This window comes from Halichoeres trimaculatus, unplaced genomic scaffold (genome assembly GCF_033239565.1).
Source record: "Halichoeres trimaculatus isolate MK-OKI-2021-1 unplaced genomic scaffold, fHalTri1.1 fHalTri1_scaffold_12, whole genome shotgun sequence".
Classification (NCBI taxonomy): Eukaryota; Metazoa; Chordata; class Actinopteri; order Labriformes; family Labridae; genus Halichoeres; species Halichoeres trimaculatus.
The window spans coordinates 15,039,757-15,053,290 of NW_027437190.1; the positions used below are offsets into that span (position 1 = coordinate 15,039,757).

At 40.2% G+C, this 13,534-nt stretch overlaps 1 long non-coding RNA gene across 1 annotated transcript in view; it reads left to right on the top strand.

Annotated features, from left to right (window-relative positions):
• LOC141801382 (uncharacterized) overlaps positions 1 to 11,638 on the top strand; it is a 128,515-nt gene extending 116,877 nt beyond the window's left edge. The window contains exon 3 of the long non-coding RNA XR_012599390.1: positions 11,535 to 11,638. This is a non-coding gene — a long non-coding RNA (uncharacterized LOC141801382). The remainder of the gene's footprint in view (positions 1 to 11,534) is intronic.
• Positions 11,639 to 13,534: the final 1,896 nt, after the last annotated feature.

Genomic DNA, 13,534 nt, shown 5'->3' on the forward strand with positions numbered 1-13,534 from the left:
CCAATACTTCTACTCCAATACATCGTGCTCCCAGCTTGAAGCTTCTGTCATGATCTGCTTTGATTTACTGCATTCAACCAAAATTATCACTGTAGCAAAGTGATGTCATGCCCTGCGTTGTTTCTGTGTGGAGTTAAGATGGTCCGACTCTGTACCACCGCATAACAGTTGTATAAACTATGATGTTATTTTTTCCCATTTGTGATCAGCCCTGATTTACTTGATCGAATCGAGACATCCCTAGTTGGTATGACTAAGAAATTAGATCGTCTATTGTTGCTTGTTGGGCTTGGCTCGTATTAGCAAGGGGCTCCTCAAGCCTTCTTTAATGTATCAAGAGATTTTCTGTGGGGTTCAAGTCAGGGGACGGTGATGGCTGCTCTAGAATACTCCAGAAACTCCTTCTGAGACCAAGCCTCGGTGGACTTTGAGGAATGCTTTGGATCATTGTCCTTTTGGAAGGTCCAGCAACATCTGAACTTCAGCCTCCTCACAGATGGCACGACTTTCTCTTCTTAAATTTCCTGGTCCTTGATTGAATTCATCTTGCACTGTGTTGCAGATGTTGCAGATTTTCAGATTACCAGAGGAGGTGAAGCTGCACCAGAGCATTTCGAAGCACCGCCATGCTTCACTACGTCTCCAGATACACCACCCATCCATTGGCCTCAAAAAGTTCTGGTTTTGCTTCAACCCTCCACAGAACAGAATCCCAATGGGGCATATTTAGTATCATAGAGTATGTGTTATTGTTTTAAATGGCTGCAAGAATACTGATACATCTGCATACTTTAAGCATTTTTCCCTCCTCCCATGTTGCCACAAGTATTAAAAACATAATAACTTAAAACCATATGCCAATCTGTTATAACTTCTTATCACTTCTGGCTAAAGAAGGACCACACCTGTAAAAGAGAAAAAGTTTATGTTAGTTAAAGAGCAATGATTGAGCAAGTGTAATTATCTTTATTTGATTACCAATATATTTCAGGTCAACTAAGTTTTGTTTACATTTTGATAGAAAACAAAGGTATTTAAAAAAAAAAACTACAGTTGGTGAAGTTTTCTAGTTTGCACTCAGGCATAGATTAGAAAACAGTGTATACCCTTTAGAGAATTTTGGTACGACTAAATTTGTCTTTTAGACATATATATATATAGATCACTAAACAGTGACTGAATCAGCGGAAGGATTACACGTCTCATAAGAAATGCATCCTGCCCTACAGCAGAAAAAAATACAGCGTCTTCCAGTTTTTTGCTCTGCTGTAAATTGTTTCTCTTTGGAAAACATCGCTCCTTTGTGTCTTCACAGCCTGGTAAACTCTGCAGATCCGCTCCTGGAGTTGAGGTAAAGGGCAACATGTGAAGATGAATCACTTGCACTGCAGAAAGAGCAGGCCATCATCAAGGTCACAGAAACAACAGCTGCAACACAACCATGTCAATTTGAAAGCAGCAATGATGAGGAATACAACCAAGTGCTAGTGACACATACTTTTTAAAAGCGTAACATCCGGCTCGGCCCCTATCATGAATCAGTTGAGATGGAGTTTATTGTTGCCATGGGAACAGAGATGTTATCAGTTTGGACTGTAAAGTCAGAATGAACTTGTTACTTGTCATCTGTCATGGCACAAGTCATAAATCAGATCGGTTTACATTCAAGCTCCGTTGTGGTCTCGCTGAGTGGCAGGTACAGCAGATCTACACTGGCTAGGTACTAGCTAGGTGCCGCCCTGTTGGCTATGGCTGCCTTTTGCAGCAGCTCTCTCTTTTTTGTCCGTTTCTTGTAAATATTTCATCTCTTTTTCGTAATCTTTGTATTTGGAGTGGATCATTACTTGTATGGCTCATTAGTTGGTCATGGACACCAAACTTTTTGTAGCTTCAGTGATATTTTTACTAATTTTTCTCCTGTGTTTGTCTGGAGATCCTACATGTAACCATGGCTGTATTGTTTACATGTGAACTCAGCTGTTAGCAGCCTGTAGCATGTCAATGCTAACTGGTGTAAGGCCTGATGTCTTTACACAAGGTGAGGGGAAGGAGGTGAGGACGACGTGCTGGTTCTCAGGTGTGAGCTAAGAAGTGATGACGTGGACCTGTCCTTCCATCCATCGATATTGGGAACGTAAGATCTATCTCCAATAAGATGGACGAGCTAGCTGTGCTAACCCAGCAACAGAGGGAATACCAGAGGGCAGAGCAGCATCATGCTATTCACAGACATGGCTAACAGAGCTAACATCAGACACCAACGCCACATTGGAAGAACTTCACCTGCTGTGAGTAGACAGGATCCAGGAGACAGAGATGGAGCATGACTGAAGAAGCTCAGTCCTGGACCCTGTGGAGGTGGAGGCATTCAGCATGGGGAAGATTAAGCGTGGGCAGGAAGCAGAACACAGAAATTACCAAAAATTATCCAGTTAAAAGTAAAACAAATTGTGTCAAAACTAGAACATATTTAGCTTTGCTACAACAGCAAACAGACAAAATGAGTGGAGCCAGGCCAGGAGTCAACAGGTTTGAGGTTTTAAAGCCCAACATAAATGACGGGAGACTTATCAATGGAGTGGGAGGTTTGGAACTCCTCAGTCTCATGATTCCAGCTGTCAGTCATGCAGTTTACTGGACTGAACATGTGGCGAAGATTAATTGATGCACACAGTCAACACGCAACTAAGCGGTGCCAGACTGCAGACACATCTCGTATCTGAGGGGTTAGGGCCCTGTCTGTCACCTGTCTCTTACGTCTCCAGAGTCAAAGTGGAAGTATGAAGTATTTATTCGGTGCTGTTGTCATTTTCACACTTTATTTCCACGTTGCATAAAAAGTAAACACTTAGTGGTAAAAATGTGTGATCAAGTTAGTTCTTCACAACCAACCAATCAATATTCAAAACACTGATAGATTTCATTAATGCTCTTATTAAAACACAACTATAGAAATAAGGCCTTTTATATTCTTTCCCTTCTTTACTTGACTGGAATGTAAAAATGTCCCCAAAAAGTATCGTTTGAGTCTTTTTTATTATTCTTACCTTTAGTTTTAATTAGAACAGGAGTTAATGTTTGGAAAGAAATCCTTTCCATCACTCAGTGAGATGAGGTTAAACACAGGCTCTAGTTTTTGTCTTCACTCAGGAGGTGCTGATCAAACAAAGACTCAAGTCTCTTGCTGTAGCATTTTTAAAATTTCCTTGCAAATTATCTCAAGATGAGGTTTAATGAGAGCTGACGATCCTTCTGAAGCAGGACAAAAGACAAGCCACAGAGCCATTCCAAAAATGAACAACATCACAGCTGAAATGCCTTTTTTAAGTTATTGCCATTCCCTGTTTCCCACAGCAGCTCCCTTTCATGTTTCATCTGTTTCCAGATAGTCTAAAAACACAAGGAACACTTCATGTGACTTCATGTAGTGCATTAATTCCTGTCTCAAGGCAAGGCTAGTTAGCCTCACACAGTGCACCCGTATGGTCTTCTCCTTTCACAATTTCTCAGCTTTGTTGGTTAGTTGTGTTCAACCGATTCTTCTTTAATTCCGATAACTACAAGCAGCTGTAATGAGGCAAAGTCAGGGCTCCCATGTTTCCTTTAATTTGCTGAGAGATCACAAAGCCAATGCATCACAGGTTTTTTTTTTTAGCACCCTCCCAGCTGACCATGGCTAAATGGTGTTTTTGCTCTGCTGAACACTAATCCCTCTGTCAGATAAGGCCCATTATAGCAGGGGTGTAGCCGGCCTGGTTTAGTCTGAGCAGGCATTGAACCTGTCTGTAGCAGACAGTGCAGTCCTGCAGGAGACAGCACTTCAATGACACTACCCAGTTTTTGAGTTTCTCATAGCACGGTGGCTTTCTTCTCCCTCAGTTTTCCTATGCAAAAAGGAACTAATAAAGAGCCTCACTGTCAGAACAAAAACTGCTTGAAAAGAAGCTTCGAAGCAGCCGGTTTCACATCTTAGCTGCCTTAGATACGATTTAAGATAGATTAGGATTCATTCTTTATTTCTTGACTCAAAACAATGTGCTATTGGTAATATTTCCCAGCAGACAGACAGAAGTGAGGAGGTAAAGGCTGCTTGCAATGCATCAACCATGTAAAGCTCTTCTGACAGTGCATGGACTGTTAGACGGACTTTATCCTCTACATCTGTACTTTACATTTTATTGCAAAATGAAGGTTGCTCTCATGAAACTCATTCAGCAGTCTGCAGATCTATCATCGACTCTTCCAGACTCAGACAGCTGCATGGAAATGAGGACCCAAACAGATGCACTTTATTTGTGTGAGAGCATATATACGACATTGTTATTTTTCTCTCTAAGAAAATGAGGAGCTGCTGTGGACGTTTGCAGCCTGAGGGGATTGAAATTTAACTCTGAAATGGCTCATATATTGCAGTCCACAATCATTGCTGTTCTATGTGGTGTATTTTAACGACATTCATCAGACATTCCTGCATTATGGTCGCCAAAAGAGCATGTGGGATATCGTGTGATAAATTTCATGGTGTCCAACCTCTAAATCCTTAAAAAGACAACAACCAATTCTCATTTCTGTGTTATTGTCCCTAACAAAAAAACAACCTGTGTCTCACTACAACTGGTGATTCTGTTTTGTGTGTATGTGTTTAGGGAGGTTGCAGATTAATTTATAAGTGGCTCATCACCACGCTACACTCAGTAACAGCATGTTTGAAGAGTGACCACACGGGGCGCTGTGGTTTCCTCTCTTTTCCTCCTGCTGCACTTGTGTCTCCTCTGCAGCTGCAGAGCCCTTATTAATGCCATCAAGGGTCTATTCTGTTGATCTTTCAAAGCAGAAATACCTTTCACACACAGCGTCAGAGGAATCTGGGGAGTAAAATGTCAAGGGAATAGTGCTGGAGAATGTGGGGAGCGCTCAGGATGACTCCTCTGCCTACTTCATCTCAACATCACACACAAACTCATACAGACTCTGTGCCCCTCCTGTCTCCTGTTTGCCAGCACTTCTATTTTGGTATGTTTGCGCTGTGTTCTGTCTGATGTAGATGTGATTAAGAGCGGCAAGCGTATACACTAACAAGGTTTTGAGGAGCTCAATGTAAATCCATTAATCTCTTTCTGTGAGAGGAACAGCTAGTTAGTTTACATGTCTGCTCGCATAGACTGGAGTTGTGAGAAACCCTTATCTTCAGTGTTTTGGGGAGTCTAGCATTAATTTTAGTTAAAGTTAAATATCTACTGTACAGGGTGTTCCAGTTACCCATATTTATCAGACTGTCTCAAATGGGAAAATGAAAAAGATTGAAAAGAGAGTGGCTTAGCTGTGAAGCATATGCTAACCTCCCATTCATTCAAAAAGTCTATTTTTAACCATATAACTAGTTAAAGTGTTAAAATACTAAGATTGTTACAGCATTAGAATATCAAAAAATAAGCATGGATGTCATCCTATTCTCTCTGGAAAATGACTAAAACTGAGTCTTGTTAAAATCATCCTTCAGATCTATCAAAACAAACAGGAAAAAAATCCAGTTGAAACAAACCAGCTTACCAGCCCATCAAATATTCAATGTCACTATTTTCTGGATCAATCTTACACACATAAACGGGAAAATAATGAAACACCTGACCAACAAGCTAGCTTATTATGCCAGTGTTAGCTCCAAGAGTCTTGTAGCAAACTCTGCTCCAGGTAAACTTAACTGTTTCTTACTTTCTTTTAAATTAAGTTCATTCATTTTTAGTTGTTGTTGTTGTAGGCTTATCTACCAAGCAGAGCTAATGTAACCTCACTCTTCATTTTATTGATAGACTCTCAAGTTTGAACAGACCACTGCAGAATAACTGCTGCATGTGGGTTATCACAAACAGCTTAGCTCATGTTTTAGCCGTTAGCTTGAGCTGTATCACTTCCCCATTTAGCTTTCTTCTGCTCTCCTGTCCTTTCTCTGTCTCACAGTTAGGCTCCTGTGTCCACCATCACTACAAAATTGACTTAAAAAAATTAGTTTTCAGCAGAGAAAAACACAGATGTAACTTCTCACTGCTAAACTTCTTTAGCCAGCGTGGTGTTGTCATAGAGACCTAAATATTCTGTAAATCAAACCGGTCCTGCTTGGCCTGATTAGGAAGCTACGAAGTAGCATTTTGAAATATTGGTGCTGATCATCTCATTTTAGAGTGGGGATTACAATCACGCATATATCTAGAAAGGAGACTTTTCTAAAGATCACTTAAAAACTCCTCACAGCCTCTTTAACCCTCAGAATCCCAAGCACTTCCCGCTTCCGTCATATTTTTACTCACTGTGATCTCATTTTTTCTCTGTAAAGTGAAGTGCAGCACCTTCTGTCCTAGATTCAGGACAACCATGGCTATAGGCTGATGTTACTGAATTATGTCTTTATGAGTGTAAAAAAAAAAAGAGTGTTTTTGAACCTTCCCGTGGGTTTGGGATCCAGAGATAAACAAGCGGCAACCTAGAATAGAATAGAATAGAATAGAATAGAATAGAATAGAATAGAATAGAACTTTATTTTCATTGTAATAAGTACAGCGATATTGAAGTCACAGCAGCAATCAATAAAACAGAAGTAAGAAAGTGTATAGAAAGTGCAGAAAGGTCCATAAGAAAATAGATGATGACAGCTTGTCCATCGTTCTTCAGTTCAGCCTCCACCTCCACAGGGTCCAGGACTGAGCTTCTTCAGTCATGCTCCATCTCTGTCTCCTGGATCCTGTCTGCTCACAGCAGGTGAAGCTCTTGTCTGGTGTTAGCTCCGTTAGCCATGTCTGTGAATAGTATGATGCTACTCTGCCCTCTGGTATTCCCTCTGTTGCTGGGTTAGCACAGCTAGCTCATCCATCTTATTGGAGATAGAGCCTACATTCCCAATAACGATGGATAAAGGTCAGGTCCATGTCGTCACTTCTTAGCTCACACCAGAGAACCAGCATGTTGCCTTCACCTCCTTCTTCTCACCTTGTGGGAAATTATCAGGCCTTGCACTGGTTAGCATTGACATGCTACAGGCTGCTAACAGCTGAGTTCACCTGTAAACAATGCAGGGTACATGTAGGATCTCCAGAAAAACACAGGAGAAAAAGTAGTAAAAATATCACTGAAGCCACAAATGTTTGGTGTCCATGACCAACAAATGAGCCATACAAAGTAATGATCCACTCCAAATACAAAGATTACGAAAAAGAGACAAAAAAATTACAAGAAACAGACAAAGAAGAGAAAGCTGCTGCAAAAGGCAGCCATAGCCAACAGGGCGCCGCCTAGCAACCTCAGGGATAAAATTATCAAAAGTCCACTGGATATAATAAATAATTCAAAACTGTTATGGTCAGTGGGTTGGTTCACAGTTCATTATTTTTGAAGCTAATAATCTAACGACTTCTGCTCATTTGAGAACATGGCTGACTTAACTGAACATCTAACCTATATTTCCATTATATGATTGCTATTATATTGCTGCAAAAAAGAGGGACACAATGAGGGAAAGACATTACTGGACTCATTGCTTCATTCATTTATATTTTTGTCTGATTCTCATGGCCTACATTCTTAATGAGCAAAGCAGGCTTTAGGTACATTTTATATATTTTGTTTTTGAAAAATACATTTTACCTGTGCCAAAACAAAGGATTTAAAGACTGGCACTAAACAGTTTTATGGATCTTAATGAATTTTGATATACAGGCACCAAGAACAGCTCTTAAGTAATTTGGAAGCATTGCATGATTGAGTCACAAAGCTCGGCTTTCAAGACTCATTTATACTCTACATCAAATGCGCACACATATGTAGATCTATACACGATAAATGTTATTATATTTTTTAATTTAACTTTTATTTAACCGCACGCACCGATAGAAATCATGTCTGTAGTGCAGCGAACTGTTCAAGACCAGCATTGTGCAAATTGGTAAGCCTTTATAAAAATTTACTGCGACAGATCAGCTGAGTAGAGATCAGACAGGAACAGGATGTCAGTTAGACAGAAGCAAAGGAGAAGAGGGGTCTGGGAAAAGTCTTGTGAATGTATTGTTTCATGTCTATCTGGATTTAAAGGAAAGATGTCCTTTGAAACAAACAGAATTGAATCCTCCCTTATGCTGAGGTACAGATCAGTGCCGTAAATTTTATATAAACATTCCAATATTTAACACACTATAAAACTATTTTAAAGTTTAGAGCATACCAGCAGAATTGAACAGTGTGCAACCATCCCTTTAGCTTTAATTCTTCATGTTGTTATTATCGATAAGGGACGATGATGGACAGATAAAGCATAAAACATGCTCACCACGTTCAAAGGAGGCAAGTTTTTTTGATGGCTGACTGTGCTCTTTCATTTGATGCTTGTTTCACTCCTACAAAGCCTCCGTGATAAAAGTGCACTTACTCTTTTAGCGAGCCATGCAGTCGTTCATTCTAAGTGACCTTTAATGAGAAGATTTAAATTTAGTTATTTCTGCAACCAACATAACCCTGTGAACAAGAATTTTAATGAACAAGTCTTGTTTAAATGTCAACAGCTCAAACATAAACTTACAATCAAAGACACTTTCATCCGGCTTTATCTTTGAGCCCCTCTGTGCCCTGATTTAACACAGCCGTGTCTCTGCGCTGAGAATAGGATGGTATGTCTACTTTGTATAATCCATTCATGTGATCTCTCCTCCTTTAGGAAAAAAGAGGAAAGAGCTTCCTTTTCTATTGATGAATAATAGAGCAGTGAAGTGATTTTCTGTAAACCAAAGAAGTCAAAATAACATGTTTAATAATTCAGAATTAAATAAGCCCTGCTGCAATGAACTGCACTGACCTGGGGAGTAAAGCAGCTACACCAAGCTTGGTTTGAGCTTTGAGCCTTCAGGTACTCAGAAGTTAATGAGAGGAGAAAAAACTCATTCATCAACACAGTTATTTGACAGCCTGCAATACAAACCAATTACCCAAATTACAGCAAACTGAACAAAACTGTGCTCCACTGGCAATTTGTATTCTGAATTGCAGTTATTAGTGGCAGTCAAAAGAATTTTTAATAAACTAAAATTTAGTTTTTGATTCTGATCAGTTTTCTGTTCAGGCACCAGTATAACAGTTTAAGGAAAAATCTTATCCAAAGCATCAAAAGGAATTCAAGAGTGACAAAGAAGCACAAGTTCAAGAAATATGCTAAAGTATAGACTCATTAAAATAAAATGCAAACATACACTTGTTGGCCACTTTATCAGGTACACCTTGCTTGTACCAGGTTGGACCCCCTTTTGCTGTACAGAACTGCCTTAATCCTTGGTGGGATAGATTGAGCAAGGTACTGGAAACATTCCTCAGAGAGTTTACTTCATATTGACATGATAGCATCACACAGTTCCTGCAGTTTTGTTGGCTGAACATCCATGATGAGAATCATCACGCACATCCAAAGGTGCTCTGTTTGATTAAGATCTGGGGACTGTGGAGGCCATTTGAGTACAGTGAACTCATTGTCATGTTCAAGAAACCAGTCTGAGATGATTCCAGCTTTAGGACATGGCATGTTATCCTGCTGGAAGTAGCCATCAGAAGATGGGTACACTGTGCTCATAAAAGGATGGACATAGTCAGCAACAATACTCAGGTAGGCTGTGGACTTTAAACCACGCTCAATTGGTACTAAGGGGCCCAAAGTGAGCCAAGAAAATATCCCCACACCATTACACCAGCAGCAGCAGCCTGAACCATTGATACAAGGCAGGATGGATCCATGCTTTCATGTTGTTGACGCCAAATTCTGACCCTACCATCTGAATGTGGAGCAGAAATCCAGACTCATTAGACCAGGCAACGTTTTTCCAATCTTCTATTGTCCAGTTTTGGTGAGCCTGTGAATTGTAGTTTCCTGTTCTTGGCTGACAGGAGGGGCACCTGGTGTGGTCTTCTGCTGCTGTAGCTCATCTGCCTCAAAGTAAAACGTGTTGTGTGTGTTCAGAGACGCTCTTCTGCAGACCTCGGTTGTAACCAGTGGTTATTTGAGTTACTGTTGCCTTTCTATCAGCTCCAACCAGTCTGTCCATTCTCCTCTGACCTCTGGCATCAACAAGGCATTTTGGCCCACAGAACTGCTGCTCACTGGATATTTTTTTCTTTTTGGGACCATTCTCTGTAAACCCTAGAGATGGTTGTGCGTGAAAATCCCAGTAGATCAGCAGTTTCTGAAATACTCAGACCAGCCCGTCTTGCACCATCAACCATGCCACATTCAAAGTCCCTTAAATCACCTTTCTTCCTCATTCTGATGCTCGGTTTGAACTGCAGCAGATCGTCTCGACCATGTCTACCTGCCTAAATGCATTGAGATGCTGCCATGTGATTGGCTAATTAGAAATTTAGGGTGAACGAGCAGTCGGACTGGTGTGCTTAATAAAGTGGCCGGTGAGTGTGTAACAGCATATCTAACTTAGATATACTTTTATATGTTAGAGTAAAGTTAGAGTAATGTGTGATTGTATGTTTTTATCCCATACTACACCCCACACATCCAGAAAAATAACTTTCCTTTATAATAAAAACAAGAGAATTGCAAACAAGTTAAATTCAAAGCCTTTTTTTATCACTTAAATCACATACTCAAATAGCAACTTCTCAGAGTTTGAACACCCTGAAGATCAAAATTCTCGTGTCTGAGTACAATGTTTTTACCCCTCATCAGAGCAGGCACAGACCATCAGGAAGCAAGAGTATATCCAGAACAAAAGCATGCTCATTATTTCTGTTGACTTATTGCAAATCGTACACTACCTCTCATGTTAACAATCTAAAGCACAATTAGCATCAGTCTTTCAGCCAGTCAGGCAGTTACTGTCCACGCAGCCAGAATTAGACCCTTCTACAGAAGAGGGAAGCCGTGGTTGCATGGTTATTTTTTTTCCCCTCGTTATCTTGATATCGTGATTGAAGCATCTCATTATCTCCACGTCAAATAGTTTCACTCATGATCATGGCTTAATGGTCTCATTTATGTGATAACATCCAATCATTTTTATGAAATCACGGCTTAATTAGGCAACTGGCTGAGGTTGGATGTTCAGCTTTGGTCCTCTCGTGTGTTAAGGTATTTCCTCATGCACCAAGGACATTCTGAGGCAAAGCATTGGCAGGCTTAGGGAGGAGTAAGGTAAAATGATCAAAATGTGTTACCCATGTGTTATCACTGCTTATTATCCATTGAACATTTTACAAGGTTACTTTTTATTCTTTTAACATTTTTTGAAACTTTATTGTGTGCATTCAAAAGAAAAAAAAAAGCAAAGCAGAGGCTCCACTTACTTTCTTTCAGCTCTGTTCCCCAAGGCCTAACCCCAAACCCCACTTCCTGCCATCTTTGTTTTGCTAAATCTGATCTTTAGACTACTTATTACTCCTTGGTTTACACTCACTTTTGTTTATCTTTCACTTGCAATCTGTTATTACCATTTTTTTTATATTGAGAATGACACATCACACCTGTAACCTCTCTCTGCTTCTCTGTCCACCTGCAGAACACGTGTCTGATGCTGTAAGCTATTACACACAACGGCTCCACTTTTGGCATCCTGGATGAAAGCGTTACAGACCAAGACTGCATAAAAACACACATGCAGGTAAACACACACTAGCTCTTGGTTACAGTTGAATAAATAATGATTAGAAAGCCTTGCATCAAACTAACAAAAACAACACGGCAGGCAGTCTTTGTCAATAAATAAGTCCCACTCTCCATCGTCTGGGCTCGCCATTAAAGTCCAGGACTTGGACTCCTGATGGACTCTAGTCTGGATTTTTGGGTTTGCGGCTCCACTTGGCTAAGTTATTGATGTTTTCATCATACCAGCATGAAAAACACAAAAGCTCCAGAAGAAAAAGAGCCTTAATTCACAAGTTATATACTGTTTTAGACTATTTAAATCTGCTTTTAGCTGACAGCTGCCCATCCATCCATCCATTTTCTATACCACTTATCCTGTTACAGGGTCGCGGGTGGCTGGAGCCTATCCCAGCAATCATTGGGCGAGAGGCAGGGTACACCCTGGACTGGTCGCCAGTCAATCGCAGGGCTGACACATAGACAGACAACCATGCACGCACACACTCACACCTAGGGACAATTTTGGTGTGACCAATTAACCTGGTAAGCATGTTTTTGGACTGTGGGAGGAAGCCGGAGTACCCGGAGAGAACCCACGCATGCACGGGGAGAACATGCAAACTCCACACAGAAAGACCCGCCGGCCGAGGTGGGGATTTGAACCGGTGACCTTCTTGCTGTGAGGCTGCACCGCTAACCGTTGCACCACCGTGCAGCCGCTGACAGCTGCTTCAACTTAAATTAAAACATGACTCAATTATGTATCTAAGTGTGGGTCAGAGACCACTATTAATTTCTGAGTTTCTGTAGCGACATAATAACCAAAGTATTTGGGAAGAAAGCAGGCTTACTGTAATATTTCCTTTATTTTATACCAGAGTTCAACAGTAAAAGAGGAAAAAGACCTCATATAGTCCCGATACACTTCATCACATTCTGCAGCTCAATATATACACTGCACATGCCCCAGTGACTCTCTGAATGCTTCCCCCTCAAATATATTCAAATATCACATATTGCATATTAGAAAGCGATATTTGAAATTGAGTTGAGTATAAAGGATTATTCTGACTTGAAACCCTGCTCTCTGATATTTTGGGTAACCTGTTTCCTGAATATAATCTCTTATCTGTGATTGTGAAATTATTCAGTGGAGGGGGATTATGAAGTTTAATCTTAACAGGGATTTTCATGCTGAAAATAAATTATTTTCCTTCCTTAGCTCATCAATATGAAATGATTTTAGAGAGAGGATTTGCCACCTTTGAAAGAGACAGGTATGAATGTAGTTCTTCAACATCCTTTGGAAACACAACGGAAACGTTCAAAGACGCGCCGCTATCTTTTATGTCTCAGTATTGCTGTGATTATTTCCTGCTCTGTTGCTTTTGTCGGCTGTGCACGAAGCTTAATCAGTCAAAGTGGAGATGAAACCATCGCTGGAGAGGCTCACACGACTATTCATTTGGTTTATTATGTGCTATGACTTAAGCTATCATTTGGCTGTTTTTAAATGTCTTCCTCGACGTTGAACGAACAACAAATTCATTACACAGCTTCTGTTATGTTACTTAATAACTAACAGCAAAAAAAATATGCAGATTTTAACAAGGAATAAAATTAAGTGTCCATCATGTGAATGTGTAAGGGTGTTAAATAATTCAGAGGCAGTAATAGAGACGGGGGAAGTTCTCCTACAGCAGAAAATGAAATGCTCCGGAGTATGATTGATCTGTTTTTGAGCCTTAAGCAGCACATATAACAACACAGCCCCTGTATTTTTTACATAATGGCAACTTTGTAATCCTCCATAAATTCTTTACAGCCTATAATTATCATGATATACTTTACCAGATAAATAACTGGCTAAGACTTAAGTGTTTGGTTTAATCCGTCAGACTAAGATAGATTCAT